Raw genomic sequence first — 22,182 nt, 5'->3', positions numbered from 1 at the left:
ACTCTGTTTTTCCCCCTTGGGGATCAATATTTTTCCTTTTAAAGAATTCAGGACAAGTCATAGGCTTCAGTAGAAATGAAAAGGTATCATAAACTGATTATATATGCTTACCCGTATCATAATATTAATATGCTATCCTTCATCTGTTTTGGTTTTAACGTTAATTCATAAAACACTTTCAACTGTGCCCTGGATAATAATGCATATAACGCATTAGGCAATGGAGTTGCTCTTTCTTTCATCAAGCCAGAAGTATTAAATAAGAATTTGCAAAAGACTTTAGTTCTTTGGATTTAGAGGTAACATTATTTTAACTAAAATATAAGCTGTCTTTAAAATGGCAACAATTTCATTTAATCATATTTTGTAGCTTGGTGAAACAAAGAAAATTCAAGACTTTCATATTTTTAATGTAAAAGTATACTAACACTAAACAGTTATCTTAGAAGTGATCTTCTAATGTGTATTACTGATCATAATGCAAGTGTGGTTACAGAATAAGAGAATTTATATTGACATAATCAAATTTTTACTTGCAAATACAGAAGGTCAAATTTTGTGTCAAATTAATGCACAATGCAAGGCTTCATTGGTACTCCAGCTGTACATTTAACAATGCTGAATTTTGATGATAAACTAAATCAGCAAAGACCTACATGTATGTACACATGTATGTGCACACATATTGGCATACTTTTTACTTTATGAACTATGTAAATTATCTCTAAATAATTACAAGCACATACATATACAAACCAGTACATACATATACATGTGTTTTTATGTATGTTCTGTATAAACACACATACCATATATACAAGAAATGGCAATTATTTAGTATAAACATTGTAAGACGTGCTCTTCACAGTAGCCTATGGGGGTTGTGAAATTGGAACCCATTAAATAGCAATGCTTCTGTTTAATAATTTTGTACCAATTGAGAAATAACAAAAAGATTATGACATAGAGGGACTCAAATATCACCTTTATTTTTTTTTTAAATCTCTACCACTGAGCCTGTGATTCCTCTCCATGTGAGAGAAGCATGTCCATCTGGTCACTGGTGGTAGGGCTCCTGACAGCATGGTGTTCATTGCCTGGAGGTCAGTGGCCTGGGATTGCAGTAATTTTCTTTGGTCAGATGTGTTCCACAGAGAGAACAGGAGGTGAAAGGGATGTCTTTAAACTTCAATCTGATAGTTTGTTTGTGTCTTTTATCCTAATCTAACCTTCCTGACTCTAGGAAAGGGTGAATATTGGGAAGGGATTGGGGAAGCAGGAGTTTTATAAAGGAGCCTCCTCTGCATGGAAGGAAATGTCAGATTGAGGAAGAAGCTGTCACTAACCCTCACCCCAACATTAGGTGTCAATGTCAACCCTGCTTTATGAATAAGAGCATTTCTGCCCAGAAAGATGAATAAATGTCTCAAGGGAAGACTCAGGGTTCAAATTTATGCAGTCTGAGTCCAAAGTCCCAGGTTTCTGTGATATGCAAGACATGATTCTTGAATTTCTGTTTGGCTAATAATTGGTTATGTTAGTCACATTAAGTATAAGAACATATGGTAACAACCTTGATAGTAGAAAGTTTAGTGAAGAAACAAGAAAGAAAGGAATAAAACTATTCTTTGAAAATGAGGCTCAAACAATTGTCATACCATCTATGGACAAAAAGGCAAAGGAAAGGTAAATTTGGTATCAAATGTTGCTTGTTCTTTAACTGTAGCTTGTACTTTGCAAAGGTGTGCATCATTTTTATAATCAGAAAAATAACAGGAAGGTATGAGAAGAAGACATGCTTATGACTTTAAAAGGTAAAGAATGAAAATTAAAATAAAAAATCATATTTAAAAATCAAGATGATAAAACTTACACATAATCCATAGTCCTGGACTGTTCAGAAACACACACACACACACACACACACACACACACTCACTCACTCTCACACAGCACACATTTTCTCTATGTAGATGATGTACATATTAAAACTGTGTATTCACTTAAGGATAAATCATAGTATCTTCTTCTCTGTGTGCTTATATATATATTTGTATATTCTTCAAGTTTTCAGTTGTCAGACATTATTGTGTTTCTAAATTTCACTAAAAATAAAAACACTAACCCAATCATTCTTAATATCTGTAATAGTCTTAATATCTTACTATTGTTAATATCTTTCTTATTTATTTGCTTATATCCTAAGAAAAATAACTGAAAAGTCTTTATACTTTCAACGGCAGTGCCTCTTATCAAAAGAGTGCATTTCTCTGCTGGGCACAGTGTTGTACACCTATAATCACAGCAGCTCTGGAGGCTGAGACAGGAGTATCACAAGTTCAAAACTAGTTTCAGCAAAAGGGGTGCCAAGCAACTCAGTCAGACCCTCTCTTTAAATAAAATACAAAATAGGGCTGGGGGTGTGTCTCAGGGCTCAGTGAATGAGTGTCCCTGAGTTCAATCCCTGGTACTGCCCCTGCTGCAAACAAAACAACAACAACAACAACAACAAAATGCATACTTTGTCCCACAAAAATTTTCTTACCTAACAATTTTATAACTGGAGTCTCCTTATAATAATTTGGATATCTACTAAATTAAAATTTCCTTTTTAATCTCATTGGAATTTGCATTTCCATTTTGTGAATTTGCTGTCAGTATTTACACACTTATTCAAATATTCATCTGTATTTCATTGATTTGAAGGAAATTCCTTACATAGGAAGAACAGTAACTATTGTGTGGGCTCTATGTAGAATATGGAGCCAAGTCTCTCTTCCCACGACTGCTGGGTTTGTCACCTTTAGATTTTTCATTTTTATTCTAAATAAACTCTCTGTCCTCAAATCTGGATATGTTACATGTTGAATGTGCAAATGAGAAGTATTACAAATTTAATAGAAACTAGATAGAGCCATGTTTACATCTTGGATCTTGGTGGCCTTAGTGTTTTCCTTTTTGTTTGCTTGTTTTTAAAGAATCATCTTGGTAACTGGGCATGTATGAATTTCAAACATCTCCCATAGACCTTGTATGATTTATAACTACTCTAGAAAGCTTGATTCAATTCAGGAGGTGGTTGGAGTACTGTTGTAACTATTTTACCCTGGCTTTAAAAATGAATTTCGATATAATAAAATCTGTGACATAGTCTTTGACTCTTCTGATGTAAAGTTAGGGTCACTGTAACTGAACTGAATATATTTGGAAAATAGGATTTATTACCTTTTTAGAAAGTACACAATGAAGAGGAAAAAAAAACTTCACTATCAATGTTATTCAAATTTATTTTTCATAACTTTAAAAATTTAAGCCTATTTATAATCCCCAAAGAAATCTAAGCTTGCCCTTATAAAACTTTAATCATGCATTTTATCAGATTCTTGTTTTGCCTTTGAACCTGTGGTCCTCTCTTACACTTAGACTGGCTCTGAATGTGAACCTTCATGAACACAGACTTCAAATAGAGCATCATTTTATATCCAAGAAGATAAAGAAAAATGTCATTGCCTTTTACAGTAATTTCAAGGAGTCAGTATAATTAGATATAATTTGAAGCCTAGCATTTACATTGCCTTCTTCTAAAACTGAAAATTAAAATGTTCATAATCATTAAACCATCTGGGGAAATGTATACTAGACCAGATTAGTGACAACCTTGTTTAAAACAAATATGAAGAAGTTATTTTGCATATTGCTTGTAAGCCTTGGATCTATGAATACATACAGAGTTGATGATCTCTCATAGAAGACAGGAAGGGTCCTAATGAGAAGGGTAACCAGGGAAGCTGTCTGAAGATTGTCACCATAAAATATTTTGTTTAAATCCCTAATGCCACGATTATGCATTCTTTAAACCTAGTTTATTTTTTTAAGTAAAGAATGACATTTTATCCATTCATATTTTCAAAGTACCCTGCTGTCTGGCTCAAGAATTCTAGTCTGATTATAATTGGGGAAATATATCCATTCATCGTCTCCTACATCTGGTCATCCTGACCTACGTACACATCTTCATGCACATAGAAAGACAAACTTCAATAAGTATTCAAGAGATCTGCTACTGCTTTATGTCTGGATTGATTCAGTTTCTGGATCAATATAGAAATGCATACTTTAAGAAGGTATTTAATCTTTCATCAATACCGTGTCTGACTTTGTTGGGTCCTGTGCACTGTTCCTATACATGAAGAAGGAAATGGGAAAGGCTCTTCAGTGAAAGCCATCATGTGTAACACCAGTAAGAAATGAATTTTTTTTTAATATTTTGCAAAGTATTCTGGAATTACCTTTAAAGCTTTAAAGCTTTTGTAATGTATGCCATTCGTAGTTTATCTATATATGAGGATTTTCTCAAGGATTTGCCTTACCAAATTCTAGAGAAATATTGGCTATAGTTGGTATAGGCCGGTTTTATAAGATGCACCTAAGTTTCCTACATTAGCCTTTTGCACAAAATGGAGAACAGGAAACCAAAACTAAGCATTGTCTATGTCCTCCTATTTATGAGTGGCTTACACCACTTCACATGGTACTTGGGCTTAGACTTCTCCTAGGAAAGTGCCTTTAAGAAGAAGTTATTTGAGGCAGGTGTATCCCTCTTCAGTCCTTTCCTTAAAGGAAAAGAACCCTCAGGTCACCCTTTTGTCATGGTTTAAGGAGGGTAGAGTATACCCTCACCTTTCACAGAACTGTTCTTTAAGTAGAACGACAGCACATTCACACTAAATTATATTGAAATTTACAGTCGCACAGTCGCGTGGTGGGGATACCTTCTGAGAAATGTGTCAATTAGTGATTTCATTGTCGAGCACACGTTAGAGACTAATTTTACAAACCTAGATGGGATGGGTCAATCACTTGGTGTGGTCTCTTAATTCTTTGTAGTAGATGTGAAATACATGAGACTACAGCCTATGTAACACTGCATACTGTTTATAGTATACTTTCTTTTTTATAAGTAAACTTAGTATACTCTAAAATAATAATACGAAGTATTATTAAATACCCAAACCAGTAACATAGTCAATTATTATTATTAAGAATTATAGATTGCACATAATCGTAGGGGTTGTATTTTTTACTACTGGCAGCATAGTAGGCTTCTTACCCCAGCATCACTATAATCATGTGAATAAGGAGTCATGCTCCTGTTACAACAGCTGCAACTGAACTAGGTTAAAAACAAACACACACACACACACACAAAAAAAAAAAAACAAACAAACTTTTAGACTCCATTATAATCTCATGGGACCATAATGATATCTACAGTCTGTCACTTGCTGAAATGTCACTATACATATATATGTGCATGCACATAATGCGTACATTTATACATGATACACACATTGTATATTTCTAAGAAATATATCTTCAAGACCTATTTCTATATTCTTTGAAGTGTGTACACATATAGTATATTAACCTAATGGTTATGTAATGTAATGTATTATTATGTATTATGTAATGTATTATGTAATGTATTCATTATGCAAATAAACATATTACCAAGCTATTCAGGATGATTTAGAAATAAGATAAAAGTGAGTTAGGACAAGGATAGAGTAAGAGATATGGGGGATGGTAAATATCCCTGATAAAAACCATCATTTTATACCTTAGAATGGTAGAAAAGTCCAAAATAATAGCTTACTTTCTGCTGAGAAAACCTCTGCATAGAAATAAAGACTGTAACTAGATAGTGAGCTAACAGTCCAAGTTTCAGGCCCAGGTACACCACTGAGTCAGCGTTCTTAGTAAACCAGCAACCAGTAATTGAGTGCTGAACATTATACCAAGCAGTCTATGTGGCAGCTCCAGGACTCAAAGTTAGATGAAAAGACAATAAGATGGCAATTGCTAAAAGAGCCAAGGAACTATTTGGAAAGGGGGCAACAAGGACCCCTGAAAAAGCAAAGATGAGAGAATAGGAGCTGTAGGCCTTAGCCTTCTGGGCAGAAGGAAGTGTGTGAAGGTTTGGAGGTGAGCATGGGTTGGAAACAGGAAATGACTTGATGTGACTGGAGCTTGTGGGTAAAAGGGAATCTGATACCAGACTGGAAAACAGGGGTAGGTCCTGAGTGTTCCACCAGTCCGGTTGGAATTCATCTTAAGGGCAAGAGAACAGCATGGAAGTTTTCAAGTTATAGTTTACTAGTATTTTCAACTTGGCCATTATGTAATCCTCAATTCCTTCATTTGTCTAAGAATGATAATTACTCCTTTTAGGACTTGGTGAGAATTGGGAAGGGGAAAAAAATTATTTAGTATAGCAAGGCACAGCTTTGAGAGTTCTGGGAAATAAGAAATAAGGTCTCTTCCAGTTCTAACAAGAAGCCTAAAGCCTAGTTGCAAGGATTGAACAGACCAAAGCAAAACACAACTAAACAGCACAAATGTTAAAACATCCCTTGCACCCTCTCCAGACCCAATTTTCTTCATCTACAAAATGTATATAACAACAACTGGTCCTTTCATAATTCCCCCAAATCATGCAGGATCATTATAATGATGTCCAAATGAGACACAGACATATTATTGGCAGTCATCTCCAGAAACAGACCAAAAATTAGGATTGTGGCAGAGGGTGATATCCATTTGTGAAGCATTTTATAGTATTGCTTTCCTCTATGCTTCTTCACCCTGCTGTTTGTGTCTACTCCCCCCACCTCCCCATCCCCCACCCTGGCTCCCAGCTAGATAGGAAGATACTCAGACACAGAAGCCCTGACTTGTTTATCTTTGTAACTCAATCCTTGGTTTGTTGTCTGGCACATCTGAGTTTTAAATGTAGGCAATAACATTTGTGCATAAAACACGTTATCTTTCTATCTGAATATTTTCTAGCCTTCCATTGAGAGTCACGTTTTCTTCATGCACCACTCTTATGATCTGAATTGTCTCCTCTTATAATTTGTATGTTAAGGCCAGTGTGACTCTATGTGGAGATAAAACCTTTAGGTTAAATCAAAGTTAAATCAATTTAAAAGGCTACCTGCTAAGAATAATATCCTTACTAGAAAGAAATGACAGTAGAGGTCATCTGAGGACCAGAGAGAAGGTACCATCTTCACCCTGAGGAGAGAGGGATGGCTCACTAGAAATTCACACTGCTGCACCTTGTCCTTGTCCTGCCAGACTCCAGACTCAGAGAAAAGCATTTCTATGGCCTAAGTCACTCAGCCCAGGGTATTTTGTTGACTGTCAGAGAAGACTAACACAGCCGTGCAGAGAAGTTACTCTGTGCACTATACAAGATTCTTTCTATGCCCTAAAAATATCCTTTGATCCTTTTTTTTTAATTTTTTTTATTGTTGGTCGTTCAAAACATTACATAGTTCTTAATACATCATATTTCACAATTTGATTCAAGTGGGTTATGAACTCCCAATTATACCCCGTATACAGATTGCTGAATCACATCAGTTACCCTTCCATTGATTGACAAATTGCCTTTCTAGTGTCTGATGTATTCTGCTGTCTGTCCTATTCTCTACTATCCCCCCTCCCCTCCCCTCCCCTCCCCTCCCCTTTTCTCTTTCTACCCCTTCTACTGTAAATCATTTCTTCGATTTGTATTATCTTGTCTTACCCCTCCTTTCCTCTTATATGTCCTTATGTATAATCCTGAGGATCGCCTTCCATTTAAATGTGTGACAATGGAAAAATATATTATCAACATTACTTACATATTGGTAGTACCAACCATCTTAGTTATCCAGGTGTATGGAAAAATATGTCCTTTTTAGCATTGGATCCAAAATAACTTCCTATTGACATAGTACATTTTTAAATAATTCCAAAGTCCTTGTAAATTTGATATTTCCTCCTTTTTCTTCAATACCATCACCATCACTATCATTTAATAATTCCTAAGTATGAAGCACTAATTATAGTTTAGATATTCTCAATTATCCCAATTTGAATAGTAAATGTACTCTTGACTATAAAGAAGCTGGTTTTTGTTTTTCTAAATCCATTCTTATATATGGCTTGTAAGTTTAATTTTCTATGTACAAAAACAAATGTCTTTGCCTACCACCTTCAACTACCAGATGTATCTGGGAATAGAGACATGTTAACTCCAAATTGATATTCCTTTTTATTATTGTTTGTTTGAATATGCTTCAGTTTTATAACATTTTGCTGAAGAATATGCAATATTAATTGCTACTTTCTGAGCATGTGCAGAACTTTTTGGCTAAAAATGGAGAGCTGACCCAGCCAGTTGTTTGGAGAGCCAGCAGCTTATCTCCTGTGATCACAGTTGTTCATTCTCCTCTATTTATTTGCTCACCAACATTGGGTGTTAGCCTTAGGCTCTTAGCCATAAATGGGAAATAGTATCATAAAATACATTAATTAAGATAATATTTATTCTTCTATTGCTATGTGTAACTCTTAGTTTGAATGGAGTTTTCCCGAATTTACAACATCACTACCTCTGCCTAAGTAGTAGTCTTTAAATTTCATGTATATCTATAATTGCCCTCATTAAGAGGCCCCCACACATTCATATGCATTTAATGGTCATAGTCATAAAAGAAGTGCGTTAGGTAAGTTTATATTGATTATCCTTCACAAGTTAATTGCCAAATGGATAATACTGAAATTAGCTAAACCTTTTACTGTATAGGGATATGATCCCAAATATAGGCTACTAAAATCACACAGGGCAGAATTAAATCGGGAACAAAAATAATTTGTGAGCTGCTTCCTCCCATCACTGTAAAGATAACTTATCTTTCTTACTTTTTGGAACGAGGTCATGTTTGTCACAAGAGTATACAAAAGCTCTGCCCCAAATACTGTCTAAAAGATTCTGTTGAATGTATATATGGATTAAAAGAAGAAAATTGTACTTCAGGGGGTTAGTTATAAAATGTTTTGGTACTATATTTTCCATTTACATCTGGTAATGGAAATACTAGTTGGATTGGTGATGAGACTTATTTATTGACTACACAAATATTTATTTTAGGGTTTTTATGCTGGGCTCTCTACTCTCTTCCCACCTTGTGTTGGAAAATGCAGTTTGGATAGTGTTTTGCATTTATCCTTGAGATTGTTATGAATATAATTTTTTCTTTCTTAGATGAGAGAGGAAGAAAAGGCCCCAGAGGGAAAAGGGAGAGACTATATACTAATTCAGAGCATTAAAAAGGCAATCTAAGGATATGATTTTAATTAGCCCTAACAATCTAAGCAAGGTGAATTGACCATCTGTGGCTTGGAAAGAGGAGAATTGCTGACAGTGGTGAAAAGCTGCCCAAAGGGGCATTTCATGCCAAAGTTGTATTGAAGAACCAGAGCTACACATCATCCAAAAGAAGTTGACTGTGTCATGAGACTTGAGCTGAATTAGACAGGAGTGTTTTAATCAAGGACAGCAAGCATTAGCAGCAGTCTTGCCTGCCAATTTTCAAAGACTATGAAGCAGATTCTTCCTAGATGTTTCTTAATATACTGATTGAGTTTATTTGTCTGGACATCGTTCCATTTATGTGTGAAGTATTTCAGTATTAATACATAGTAAGGTAAATTTTATTGATTTATTGATTTTTTAAAATTATTAAAAATCTGGTATATTTGAGCAGGTAATCATCAGAGAATACCTTCCTCCACCTCAAATCACACAAGACCAAAGCTTCCACCACCACCTGGAGGCAGTGTACCTAAGGGCAAAGAGCAAACAACTTTAAAACCTAGTTGAAGTGGCAGACTTATTTTAAAGCTTTTGAAATTTCCACTTATATGTTGATTGATTCATTTTTTTCACTCACTTGACAAATATGTATTGACTATTCATTAATTTTCTTTACCTAATGCATTTCTTAAAAAAAACAAGCAAAACAAAATTTTAAAGATATAATTCACGTTTGTAAAATTTTGCTTTTAAAGTGTATTAATTAATGATTTTCAGTCTAATCACATTTGTGTGAGATACCTTCTCAACATCGTGATAAACACCTTTATCACCTGAAAAGTCTATCCCATACCCTTGAGCTGTCATCCCACCCTCATTTTCTCTCCTCTGTCAGCCTTCCACTCCTGTGCAATCACTTTTCTATTTCCTGTCTTTTTAGATTTTCCTACACTGCAAATTTCATATGAATGGAATCAGAATACATTTTCTTCTATGCAGCTTATTTCATTAGTATAGTGTTTTCAAGATTCATTCTTGTAGCATGTCTTAGTAAGTATTTCATTCCTTTTTCTGTCTAATTAATATTTTATTGTATGGACATACCATATTTTGTTGACCCATTCATCAGTTCATGAGCATTTGGAATACCTTCACGTTTTGGCCATGATAAATAGTGCTTTATACATACTTGTGCACACATTTTTGTGTGGATGTATATTTTCAATTCTCTTGGGTATATATAACTATAAGTAGAAATTCTGGTACCTATAGTAATTATGCTTAATGATTTGAGGGCTATTTTTCCAAAATAATTAAAATAATTTTCCATTTGCATCAGCATTGAATGAGTATGACTATTTTTCTAAATCTTTGCCAAGGCCAGTGTTAGCTAAGAGTGATTCTAGACATCCTACTGTGTGAGATGATAATTCACTGTGGTTTTGATTTGCTTTTCCACGTTGGGACATCTTTCCAAGGATTTTTTAATTTGCCCTTTGTGTATCTTTCTTGGAGAAATGTATATTCAAATCCTTTGTTCATTTTTTAGTAAGATTATTTGTCTTTTTATGATTTAAAAATTTTTATGGGCATGTGTGTGGAGTGAGGTGTGCCACTTTCATAGAAGTAGGCTAGATGGAATGCCACATGGAGGAACTTCTAAGGGCAGCATAAGGTCATCATATACATGAATGAAAAAATGTTTTATGTCACAAAGGCTATTTTGTTCTGCTTTGTTGCTCTTTTGTACTGACACTGGGCCATGGATGCACCCTGCCTCAATCTTTCCATCTGACATTGCATTCACCTATGAGGTGACCCTGTCTCATACCATGCTTCCATAATTCCTTATAATTCCACTAATAACCCACTGGGGTAGGCAGTTTCCCAAAATATTCATACAGTGAATTATAATTATATAGTTAAAATGATTGATTTCTCAAAAGAAGGGGTTGTATCTTAATCATTTTCATATCTCCAAAATACTAGTTGACATGGATTAAGTATTTAATAAAATGTGAAGAATACACATTTTTCCCTTTCAAAATTTATTTTGGATTTTCATACTAAATATTGAGTTTCAAGTGTGTGACAGAAAGTCATACTATAAATGCACTGGTCTGGAGGTCTATTCCCCAAAATTCACATATTGAAATCCTACTCCCTGAAGTATTAAGAGGTAGGACTTTGGGGACATGATTTGATCATGAGGGTGGATCCTCATGGTTGAAAATATGTCCTTATAAAAGAGACCTCAGAGAGTTAGCAGGATCTTGCCACTGTGTGACAATGCGGTGAGAAGGTCACCACCTGCAGTTCAGCACCCAACCATGCTGGCACCCTGATTTTAGATTTCAGAACTATGAGAGATAAATTTCTATTGCTCATAAGCTTCTCATTTTTTGACATTTTGCTAAAGCAGTACAGATAGACTGAGATAACATTCTTATGAGGGGAAAAAAAAGGATCTTTTGTACTCGATCCTTGGACTCCAAGCCTTCTATCTCTTTTAATCTATGATGTTGTTGTTCAGAAAAGCTGTTACTCTTAGTGCATGCAGTTTAACTGCACTACAATTAAGACATGACAAAATGTTCTAAACCATAATAAATGTTTTGGTAGTTACTCCCCATGAAACTCACTGTGGGTAAAAGTTCAGTGTGAATACAATGGACAAAGTTCAAGATTCCTTAATTCTGCAATTAAGAGAGACATCTAATAAAAAGGAAGAACGAAACTTCTTGTTCAGATAATTTGTTTTTATTACTAGATATTTCTAGCAAAAGTGAAAAAGAAACGAGGGGTGAACAAAGAAAGACCAAACAAGCAAAAATTTCTCTGTGGTCACCCCAGTTTGAAAAATGCTTCATTAAACAAATTTGTCAACTGCAGAAGTTTGCAGGGTTTCTAATGAGCAAAGCTTGGGAAATGTTGTGTACAGTTAGCAAGGCTCTAGAATCAAACCTATTTTTTTCTCTAAATTTTGCAAATAAAGGGGTGCTATAGGAGAAGAATCTAGCAATATCAGCAGCAAAGCTATACCAATCCAGTTTATATACAGTTGCAACTCACTCTATGCATTTCTATGGAAACTGCATACCCAATTAAAATAGGATTTTTGCCAGTTAATGGAAGCAGTTGTCATTTAGTTCTTGGAGTTCAGACCCATTACAAATTCTGTAAGAAGCAACATGATGCCATTTTAATCAGAACACAGTACTTCCCTCCTGCTAAGAAGAAAAAAAAAAAAAAAAACAACCAAACAAACAAAAAAGCATTTGTGATTTTGCCTCTACCACTTCTTTAGAGGACCAGCAATAAAAATAATTAGTCTAAGGAATGAGATTATGTAAGTCAGTTTTCCTTCCTATGTTCTTACATTCAAAAAGTAGTGAGTCAATCTGGCTGCTGCGTGTTCAGTAAGGATACTTTATCACAAAAATTCAGTGCATGAAAACAAAAGTATTTTAAATGAGCTGGGGGATGTGTGTGTGTGTGTGTGTGTGTGTGTGTGTGTGTGAGATTCTTAAGGGATGGTTAGATAGAAGTGGGGATTGTGCAAATAACATTGTGTTTCTCCTTTAGAATGAGAACTTCACTTGCAAAATATATTCAGAATTAAGAGTATACAATGTAGATATTTGCAGGAAGATAGATTGAATATGCAAGGAGGTCATTATGTAGATATATGCTAGAAAGAGGGACATTTTCCTTGTTTGATTTTTTAAAATAGTAATAAATGAAATTTTGGCTTCTGAAGAAGATATCAATGAATTTTTCTCTCCTCAATGCCTTTTTTCTCCTTTCCATAGAAACAGAGGAATAAGTCAGTTCTCATTCTTTTTCTCATGTCAGTTGTATGTCTCTAGTTTTTAATTTTTTTTCCTTGCTAAGAGCTTTATGCTCATCCATGCCTCCCTAAAATTAGGCACATTTGTACAGTAGTGACTCATCATTCATTCTACCCACATGTCTTACTCCTCTACCTTGTTTCCCACTGGGCTCCTCTAACCCCTTCTAGGGTACACTGAATGCTGTGACTGGGGAAGGAGCTATGAAGACCTCAGTGAGTCTGTGGGCTTCTTCTGTACAATAGGCCAATGGCACTTACTCCGCAGAGCTGTTACGTCATGAGGATTAGGCTCATTGGAAATAGTCCATGGGTGGGGATGCTCCAGCTTTACCTTGGATAAGACAGATATTGCATTAAGTGACATGGTTACCATTATTGTTACTACCCTCAGGTACATGCATGTTGACATGCATTCTCCTTGATTACTCAAACACAGAATAGCAAGGTCAACTCTTGTTAATATTACATCATAAGTTCTAGGTTTCCATGCAATTGATGGCTTTTAACACCTCCTGACATTTTGGAATGACTCAAGGAGAAGAAAAAAACTTACCAAAAAGCATGCTACAGGTGACTTTGAGGATAGATAGTAGAATTTAAGCAAGGCAATAAGATTCATCATAACATATGAACCAGAGTTGTGGATGTGGGGACTAAAGTGTCAAGAATGGAAGAGGATGAATTAAGTTTGGTGCTTGAAAGTTCTGTTTATCAGAGGGCTTTGGTCTGGATCAGAGTCTGCTAAACATGAAGCATTACATACATGTAAGCTATTATTTTTAAGAAAATAATTTGAGCTAAAATATTAGAGTTTCTTGAGGGATTTTAAGAAGCATTCTGCATTATTTTCCCTGTACCAAAGACTCTTTAAAAAGTCAACATTGTAAGTTACTAAGAAAACTGCCCAGAAAATAAGTGTATACAATTAAGTTTGCTTCATATAATAAGGAATACTTTTCATTCACATAAATAATGCATATGAAAACTGTCAAAATAAGTAAATAGTTTGGTTTAATTAATATCGCTTTTTGGTGTTGCAATATATTAAGCTGAGTCATCTGTCTTAAATCCTTAATTTTGCAAACCTTACATTGAATCTATAATTGTTCAACCTCCAAAATATATTTCAAATCTGTGTTACTTGTCTTTGTTCTGACTTCCCTAACCCTAATCCGGCTGCTCTAATCTGTCGCTTAGTACTCTCCTAAGTGGTCTGTCATTCACTCTTACTATCCTGTAATCCATTTTCACCCAGAATGATCTTGAGAGCAGATTATCAGAATATGAGATTCACCTTCTTAAAAATAAGCATTCCCAGAGAACTTCCATTTTTCATAGATGAAACTGAAATCCCCTTATCAAATCCTACAAATCACAATGGTATTGGGTATCTTCATCTTTCTAATTTTATTACCTCTACCTTTATACTCCAGGGTCTATCAATATTGACTCCTGCATTTTCTTTAAACACACTAAACAACATCCTGTCCTGAGACATTTGTTGGGGTAGCACTCTGTGTCTGGAATTCTCTTCCATGAGGTCTTCCCATGATGACTTCTCTTCCAGCTCAAGTGCTATGAGTTGTCTGTGTCTTTTCTAGCCAAATCGGCCTCTCCCAAGAGCTTTGTCCCACAATACTGTTAGTTTGTCCTTTGTAGTACTCACTACCCCCTGTTATTATCTCTTTCCTCATCCAGTGTTGCTTTCTGTCTCCTCAGTGAACTGTGAACTCCACCAGGACAGAGTCCTCACCTGTTTTATTATTATATCCATTATATCCACAGAAACTAAAAAATAATCTCCTGAATTAATGACATATTGCCATCATCATCCATATTGATGTTCTTGTAATGCACATTTATTAGGTACCCGGGATGTCCCAGGCAAAGTATCAGGTAATCATCTCAATAATCTATGCTGGTGATATTATTTCTATCTTCATTTATCCATTTTAAAGATGAGGAAATTGAGACTCATTGTCATTATCTGTATTATCCTCATTGTCATCCTCATTATCGTCATTTCAGGAAGGAGAACTGGAATGGGTATCATTTATTTTTCCTACATATAGTCAGAGGAACAGTTCAGTTAGATGTAGAAAAATCCAAGATAGGTGGGTAACCAAGGGAATACTCTGGTGGGGGGTGGAATATATGTATATGTGTGTATGCGTGTATATATATATATATATATATATGTACATGCATATACATATGTGAATATATGTATATAAAACATTATAGAATTTTGTTTAATTTTGTGTTTTTCCCCCAGCATGGTCTTCAGGACTGTAGCTTTGGCCTCACACATGAGCCTTTTAGAAATGAAAATTAATTGGCTTTGCCCCAGCGTGCTAAAACTGAATCCTTGGGGTGAAGGCCCAGGGAACTGTGTCATAATAGGAATACCAAACTAGTGAAATGCAAAGGAAATTGGATATAAACAGGACTAGAGGAAAATATTTATATTTCAAAATTAAACCAAGGGAACAAAAGTAGTTAGTAGGTCAGGTACAAAGGCATGGACTTGTCATTTAAATTCAAGTAAAGAGTGGGCCTTGATCATGAAGAAGAATAGTCAGGGTAGAGAACAGGATAGGAAGATGACTTAGAGTTAGCTAACATCTAGTCAGACTTAATGATCTCACCTTCAAGTTCTTGAGTATATTAGATTAGTATCAGAGCATGAAGTTGGACTAAACCCAACGTAGAGTAAAGGAAGCTCCAACATGGCTACGGTTATGTCCATTGAAATAACATGCACCCACTGAGAAAGACAGGCCATTATGACCATTCTGGGACAGCTTTAAGGTCATGGTCACTTAAGTTACCATGTGAGACACATGGATCCAACAAGAAGTTTTTGTAAAGCAAAATATTTACAAAACTTTTTGTGAATGGACAAAATCATAGCAGATGAAATTCAGCTGTGGAAAGTATAAGGTAACGTATCTGGGGAAATACAGTCCAAACTGCTGATAAAATGAAGTACTCTCTGATTTTGCTTATTTCTAAAGAAAATTATACCTGAATTGATGGCTGCTTGATGCATTGTGCCAGTGTAGAATGGCAATTCAACAAGTCATCCAAATGCTAGAGGTCACCATGATAAAATTGAAAAATAGAAGTGCATGATTTTATTAAATCTTGGAACAAAACTAACAATATTTTTTGTACTGGGAGAAGAATTCAAAGTAATATTCAGTACATTTTTGTCGGGCCACAAATAGAAAAGCCTGAAAGGTTAACAAACATTATCAAAGGAATGAAATAGTGAAACCAAATGAGAAGTAAAGAAAAAATGATTACTGAAAAGGGACACAATTAAATTCACGTCCATAATGGATACTGGAACATGGGCTTTTTGGACAAATTCAAGAATATGATACCTAGGAGAATGCTCTAGAAGCTCGAAGGTAGTTTTAGAACAAAGAATAAAAAGTATAGCACTTGCTAGAGCCGGTAATAAATTTATTGCTGTTGTTCTCCACAAGAGGTCCACAAAGCTAGAAAGATAATTGTAAACAAAAAACTATTTCTTTATGGAATATGAAATTTAAAATGGTTTATAAAATGAAGACTACAGATTATTCTGTATAATTCCTTTATGTTTAATAAAGATATCATTTAGACAATTATTTAAAATTATGTAACTTTGTGAAATATGAATCACTTATTAATGCAATGTTACAGTCTTTAAGTGTCTTTGGACACATATCGCCATGTATGTATATGAACATAGACATTCATACACTCATGCATATGCATGTGTAAATTTATATTTGCTTTCTTTTTCAAATAATTTTTTTGTCATTATGAAAGTAATGTAAGTATGAATTATAGGTAAATTTAAAACTACGGAAAATTAAACAATTATACATATATTCATTAACCAAAGACAACTACTAGTACTATTGTACTCTGCTATTTTCTATGTATGGTAATAATATTCCTTTTTTATGATTTTTGAAAATAGTCACAGCTTCCAGAATTTTGCTACTAAATATTCAGGCTATTTGTGTAAGGTAGATATTTTAAAATAAAAATTATATGAAATTACTAATATTCTGTGCTATTTAGTTTATCAGTACACACACACACACACACACACACACACACACTTATTTGTTTATTTTTGGTATTGTCAGTTGAATCCAGGGATGCTTTACCACTGAGCCACATCCCCAGCTTTCACTAAGTTGCTTAGGGTCTTGTTAAGTTGCTGAGGCTGGCTTTGAACTTGAAATCCTCCTGCCTCAGTCTCCCGAACCACTGGGATTACAGGTATGCATAACAACACCTGGATGGTTTTGCTATATATTAAAAATAAACTTAGTCTCTAGAGATTTTTCTTTTTCAACCAGTTGAAGAATTTGAGATTGTTATACTCATAAATTAAACATTTTTCTAGTTCTCTCTTCTTACTTTAAATATCCTACATTTTACTTAAAATATTTTTAATTTCTTTAATATTATATTCTATTTATTGTGGAAATACTATTTCAGGTGTGTCCTTTATTAGCATACAGTGGCTCCTGTCTTTGTTCATAGCTAATCAATTTGAAATACATTGCTTCTTCCAAGGAAAGATGGCTTATTCCTGTTGTTGTAAATTATTTTATGGGATATCTGAAACAAACATGTTCTGCCTTTGGATACTGAGTCATAGCAGTATAGTCTTAGCTATATTACTAAGCTGCATGAAAATTTAAATTATATAGAAGATTTAAAGCATTTAATATAATAAACATCTTGAGGTACCCATTCAAATTATTATTAGTTTATTTCCTCTGTCTTATTTTAAACCTGTGCCTTCTATTTCATTATTATTTTGGTGGTGTTTTTGTTTATATCTTTTGATAAAGTTCATTTGTTCCTATTTTAACAGTAACTCAGAACATAGAAGCACTACTAAAATTTTCTATGCATTTAATTTAAGATTGATACAAAGTTACTTAAATCTATAATTCCAAAATGTAAAAGTCTGATGGGGAATTTAGAATGTTATTTTTTTATTTAATAAAAAATTATAATCATTTTATTTTTGCTTCAAAATAGTACTTATTTAAAGGTCACATTTAGGAGTTTATTTTTGTTGTTGTTATTGTTGTTGTTTTGGGAGGTTTATTTTTGGTCCTGGTGATTGAGCTCACTGAACTACATTCCCAATCTTTTAAAAATATTTTTTTTTATTAAAAAAGACATAGTTGACATCTAAAATAGACTCTGAAACATATTATTTGAAAATTATGTGCTTAGCACTGAAGAGCTCCTAAATTTGTACTTTGTTAGCATTGGCAAGACCAGAGAGTCATTAGAATGACATTACCTCTGCATCCCTTTCTCCTTTGGACTCCACTTATAATAATACTTTGAGGACAAGAGTATTTAAAATCTGGGCTGGGGATGTGGCTCAAGCGGTAGTGCGCTCGCCTGGCATGCATGTGGCCCTGGTTTGATCCTCAGCACCACATACAAACAAAGATGTTGTGTCCACCAAAAACTAAAAAATAAATATTAAAAAAATTTTCTCTCTCTCTCTCTCTCTCTCTCTCTCTCTCTCTCTCTTTCTCTTAAAAAAAGGGTATTTAAAATCATTCTTGCAATTTGCCTTTGATATTTCTTCCTATCACCTATAATAATTGTGTATATGTAATGATGTCAATATAAGTATTTTAATTGCTTGGAGAAAGAACCAGAAGGTGACATATCAATGATGTTTAGTGAAATATTTTGGAACTAAAATAGATTTTGTGGGTATAAACAGTAAAAATGACTTATAATCTCCATATCTTTATCACTGCTCACTTTTAATTGATGCGTAAAATTACATTCTATATCACTAACACAGGGCCCATAAGTATTTTGAGGTAAAATGTAGCTACTTTAAGACCAAGAATGAACATCTCACGTAAGTTTTTATTTTATATTATTCAGAAAGACTGAAGGGAGCTTTCTTGGTCTATTTGGTAAATGGTAATTTTTAAAAGGTCTGGCAATATTTGGTTAATGAGAATGTCAGTGTTTGATAACAAGTTCTTTAAGTAGTTAAAAAATATTACTTCAAAAAAATATTACTTCTGATGAACAATATTTATCCATGTCCCTTTTACACAAATAATTTTTAAAAAGATGGAGATGGGAAACAACTTTGGTAATGTGGATGATTAAAGAATGATATTTGCCTATGTAAGAAGAGGGTGATGTTTTAGAAGGCTGGGAAGAGAACTAAAGATGTTCGAAAGGTCTATTGGATTGTCTGTACTTCATAGGAATCCACACTTCAAAGTTCAGAGTTCTCTAAGTCTGAAAGTTAAAGGCAGATTCACTAAGGACCAGGAACTTCAGTACCAGTTTTTGTACCCCCAAAACTGCCTGGGTGGCTGCAACAAATAGTCTCAAGTTTAAAGGTCAGTCTTTGGCTAAAAAAGCCAGAGAGGAAGTCTTAGTTTTTGTGCAACAGTTTTACAAGCAAAAGCATATGGAAAGCATTGATAAAATGATGAGTGAAGAAAAGGGAGGTTAGAAATCTATTGAAAAGAAATGGAAGTCCATTGCAACGGTGCATAATGTGGAGTGCCCAGACCAGCAGGAGCAACATGTGGGGGTAAGTCAGAAACATGGACTCTTGGACCCCACCCCAGACCTAGTGCAAAAGAAGCTTGAGGTGAAGAGAAGCAACTGTCCATATATGTTAGATGATTACGATACAGAACAACGACCAGGTTATAAAATATGTCAAGGGCCACTAAGTGCATGGATCAATAACTCCATCTCCTACCATAGCCTCTTGGGAATTGTTGTGTTGTAATATAAACATGATGATAATCTTAAAAGAATCATAAGTTTTATTACAGTTGTCTGTATACATTAGTCCTGTCAATTAAATAAGGCAGGTATCTTAGGTAATACATATTAGATAGCATTTCATCACCTTCCTTGGGGGCATTTGAAGTGGTAAACCTGCAGCTATCAAAAACACTAGGGTGTTCCTGAATATAAATGTTCTCATACTGCTAAATAAATATCATGTTATTGTGTTGTGACATATCATCTCTGAATGAAGATCACTCACAAATTTCTGCTAAATTTGACTATTACCCTCCTAGTCACACAACTCCCAAATCTTCCAGTATAGGTGCTATTGTTTTCTTTAAAAGTATGAACTTACATTTTGGCAAGAAAATATAGCTTTCCAAGATTTATATGAACAATGCTTGAGATAGATGATTTTTAAACAAGAGTAAATCTGTTACATTTTTAAAAATGCATTTTTCTCCACTATACAAATTTAATAGTGAAAAATATATGAACACAATCTGCTTTCCTAAATATTATGATTTATTTGTAGACTGAAATTTGCATAGTTGTTAGAAGAGATATTCTATCCAGTATATTACAAAAGGATTATACCTAAAATCGCAGTTACCTCATTTTCTATGACATTAGAAGTTCTCACTTTATGTATTATTACCTTCTTGTTTTGCTCTGAAGATACAAAAATGAAGAAAAGTAATATGTCTCTAAGCACTTTTGAGCAAATTACAAAAGAGACACCCATTCTTCTCAGTTGATGCCACCTTTCCCAGGGATATTGGGATTGGAAGGCTGAACTGAAGGCTGGATATCAGCCCCAACTGCGTAGGCAGGGACCTTCTGCCTTGCACAAGCTAACTTGGATTTTCTCCTAGTTCTTGTCCAAACTGGCAAGATGTAATATAGAGATTTGGTTGTTTGTTTGTTTTGACCTGAACAGTAGGTATAAACAGCAATGTTTAGTGGCCAGAATTTTCAGATTTCAAGATTTTTCAGAGTAATCTGAATTCATCTTAAAAACTAGAAACGGTAGCAATGTTGTTGAGTGTCCATCCAAATCTAATGACAATTGACCAGAGCTAAGGAGCAGCTTGCTCTCTGCAAGAATGTGTTCTCTGAAGACCATGATCCCCATCTAGTGTTTTCCTACATTTACCAGGCATCTGTGAACATCCGGGCTTATAATTTGGTAGAGTTCAATTTATCAATTCCTCTTCTACTAAACCTTTTCTCTCCAGATAGGTTTAGTAACTTTAACTCTGTGCCTGCTGAGTCAAGTATAGAGGTGCATATCAACATGTGTGACAGCTAATCACACCTCAGCATTTCTAGCTTTTCTTATACCAGATGATAAACGGATGAACTGAGATCTAACCATTAATCCCTCTGTGGATTTCATTGCTTACCATCTTCAGGTACATAATACATATTTGTTGATTAGGGAAACAGACTGTTCATTGAAAGTATGATAGAGGTAGAGAACCATATTTCCTGCTTCCCCTCTACTGAGCTACTGCCAACATAAAGCTGTATGACAAACTACCTTAGAACTCAGGAATTTTCAACAGCATTTATGTATTCTTCTGATCATGGCTCTTTAAGTTCATGATGTCTCCTGTAGGCTAAAAAGATTCATATTATAGTGTGGGTTGCAGCCTGCTCCATGTACTGCTTCTGTGGTACAACAGCCATAGACTGCAGGTCCATGAGGTATTCTGTTCTCATAATGATAGCAAAAATGCAAGAGGGAAAGCCCCATAAGGTGAACCCTGGGCTCATTCTCACTTTGAGACAACCTTCTGGCAACAGAAGCTTGTGTTTTCATTCAATCTTCTAACATCCTCATTGGCCAAGTCTATAGTGCAGGGATAGAAAGTACCTTCCAACACCTTGAAAGCCTAGCAGAAATGTTGATGTAGGTACGTGAAGAATTGCAACAAATAATCCAATTGAGAGCTGAAATTAGGGTCATGCAAGTGAGACTTGCCTCTGGTGCAAAAATCTAAGGGGATACCAAGGGACAAGATATGGCCCTTGATCAACTCCCCTCACTCACTGGACTAAAGATAGGACTCTTATCTTTTCTGGGCATTATTTTTTCCCAGTATTGGTCCCATCTGAAACAACACCTTGGCAGCAGTTACCAAGTGCTCTTACTTCTATTTTGACTCTGTGTTGGAATGAATATTTGCATTGAAACATATTAGGAATTAGATATTCAAGTCTCCAAGAATTTGACTAATATATAATTTAAGATACCCCAGAAAAAGAGGGCTCAAGGCATACCGTTTTTAATATAAAATATCTTCATTTTTTAAAGAAATAGTAAAAGAAAAAATTAGTAAAATATACCAGAAGACTTTCA

General features: G+C 34.6%; 1 protein-coding gene across 1 annotated transcript in view; it reads left to right on the top strand.

Moving 5' to 3' along the window:
• Positions 1-22,182, top strand: part of Dcc (DCC netrin 1 receptor) — a 1,056,042-nt gene that overhangs the window by 510,367 nt on the left and 523,493 nt on the right. The window lies entirely within an intron of this gene.

This window comes from Urocitellus parryii, chromosome 13 (genome assembly GCF_045843805.1).
Source record: "Urocitellus parryii isolate mUroPar1 chromosome 13, mUroPar1.hap1, whole genome shotgun sequence".
In the NCBI taxonomy this organism is placed as follows: Eukaryota; Metazoa; Chordata; class Mammalia; order Rodentia; family Sciuridae; genus Urocitellus; species Urocitellus parryii.
The sequence above is the reverse complement of the archived record's forward strand: the minus strand, read 5'-3'. Positions and strand labels throughout refer to the sequence as shown.